Genomic DNA, 2,713 nt, shown 5'->3' with positions numbered 1-2,713 from the left:
GTTGTCACTGGCTAAAAACACTTTATGATCGTTTAGAGCGTCGCAGCGGTATCGCGAGGTCACGGGTTCAAACCCCGTTGAAGGCCTGAATTTTTCAGGCTTCTTTACGCAATTGCAAAAATTGCGTTCATAACTGCTAGGATCATAGCTCCGCTTGATTTCATATCTGCAGTTCATATATATGATCCATTTCATATATCATTTCATCGTTGATCAATTCCTCACGGGAACATTGGAACCCACAAATGACCAGCTCCCAACGTCAGTGGCTTCATAGCTCAGTTGGTTAGAGCGTCACACTGGTATCGCGAGGTCCTGAAATTTTCAGGCTTCTTTACGCAATTGCAAAAATTGCGTTCATAATTGCGAGGATTGTAGCTTCACTTGAATACTATAAACCTTCAGAATAAAATGGCTTACGAATGTAAATGAGTGCTCAAGAAGAGCCGCGGAAACGTCACTTGGGATGATGTTAATGTATTCATTAATGGCATTCGATTCGCGAATTGAGTGCCACGCTTCTAAAAATAATCTTTTTGACCGTTGGGAACAACGGTCAATGATCTTGACGTCGTCAAGGTCAAATTCATGATTGTTTTTTATTCAATAATTTGTTAATAAGGAATTCTTATCTCCCGTGAAAATCGCTCTCTTGTGCCCTCTAGTCCTGGATCTTAGGGCCCTTGATGTTTGACGGATATAGATGTTGACAAAGTCTATAGTTCTAAGGTTATAGTATTTTAACCGAAACGTTCATAAAAAGTTTAGTCAGTGACAACAAATTTTTAATTATTTTTAAAGGTTGTATGTTTTTTTTTATTGATAAGTAAACTCAAAGCGCATGTTTCATCCAAGCCGTTATCAAAGATCGTCTCCTGACGAGTGTTGCAAACACCATCAAGAAATGTTAGTGTTATTCAATAGAAGGATCGATTTCGGCTTCAGCCGGACAATTGACACAAATTAGTTTTATATACTTTCTTGATACTTGAGTCTGATATCGTTTGTAGCTAATTATATGTCCTGATCCATTAATTGCCTTGGAATCTAAGTGGTATTTTGAACAGTGGGTTGAGGATTAAGAGGGCTTTTCCGGGGCTTTTTCATACGCTCTCGCGTCTAGGTATTTGAGCATTAAGTGCTTTGAATTCGTTTCAAGTATCCTAGGTAATGAACTGTAATATCTTCGATAGAGTGACAAGCCTCAATTTATCTGAGTGAATTATCGTACGGTGTGAAAGTTGCTTCAAATTTCGTGTTCAGACAAACTGTGGCCAACTGTTAGCTAACCAGTTGATCTCTTCCTTTGATAACTTACAACTGTAACAAGCCGCTGAACTCGTTGGTTCAATTGGTGAACTCGTTGGTTCCATCTTTGAACTCATTGCTTCGATTGGCAAACTCGTTGGCTTGATCGATGGCAAGAAACGGGTTCCCAGTTGGAAGCGCAGTCTATGCAAGTATTCACGCGGTTCAATACAACCAAAAAACTGGGCTAATAAATCCAAGAATTCAATCGCCGTTCACTGCTTGACAAGTGAGCAAACTGATCCGATTGGAGAACTTTCATTGTTTGTTTTATCTTATTTTCTAAAGAGGGAGACGTAATAACCTGTTACAGTTTTCTAACTTACGGCCCTCTCCGAGCATTTTACCCTCCCAACCATGATACACCACAGAAGACAGACCACAACACCGGGAACTTAATTGAAAATTTCCGACGTGCATCCCTCCATTTTTTATATGAAAGTACCCCTCCCTCCCCCCAAGGGAATGCAAATGCTTGGGAAAGTTAATGACTTGAGTCAACGCAAACACAAACGAGTTGAAAGTCAAACGCAAACTAGTTTGAAACACATTTGGTGGTTTGCTTATCTCTGAGCGGTACTGAAGAAAGGCTTACCAGAATTAAAACAAAAGAATATCTTATGTGGCGGCCAATGTGAAAGAGGTTTATCGAAGGCCTTTTAACATGAAACAAAGGTGACTAAAAATACATAAACCACTGATAGAAGGTTTGGATCGTTAATGTGCGAAACAGCTCTAATACTCCCCTTTGATTTAATCGGCGTTGTAGTATATAAGAAGCAGGGTTGAGTTTGTTGCTTCTCTTCTCTCTGGGGCCCGTTGAGAAACTCTACGGGCCATTTTCGGGTGTCATAATTCCCTCTGTATCTCAAGAACGGAGAGGATTTAAATCGTCAAACTTTACAGACCCTTTTTGCATTTTGTTGCCTTGAAAACATGTTCAATTAAAAGGTCGGCTTTCCAAAACAAGCGGTTGGCAGTTTCACAAATGGTGGGCCCGAAAAGATTTCGGGCGGGGACTTTCGAGAAACGGGCCCCCGCTCCGAGATGTCTTTCTCCGGGTATTCCCGTTTTCCCCCCTCCTCGAAAAACCAACCTATGAGTTGATATGATTTAATTTCTGAACATTGTCCCCAATTAGAGTGCCCCAGCGCCAAATACAGACTTTACTTAACAATTATTCGCCAAAGGCGAGGTAAATGTCGGTGAGTAAAAAAAGACACGAAGTCGATCACCCATGAAAAGATATTTTTGCGCGGTTTTCTGAATATGCGGGAAAGACAGATCTTAAATAACAAGTGTTATTGAAATCCAAAAAGAAAATCGGGGCTAAAATCGCTTTATTTAAAGATAATTAATCAACAAAATTTTTAAAAAGCTCTAAATTGCAAAACTATGTATGGTG

This window comes from Montipora capricornis, chromosome 6 (assembly GCF_036669925.1).
Source record: "Montipora capricornis isolate CH-2021 chromosome 6, ASM3666992v2, whole genome shotgun sequence".
Classification (NCBI taxonomy): domain Eukaryota; kingdom Metazoa; phylum Cnidaria; class Anthozoa; order Scleractinia; family Acroporidae; genus Montipora; species Montipora capricornis.
The sequence above is the reverse complement of the archived record's forward strand: the minus strand, read 5'-3'. Positions refer to the sequence as shown.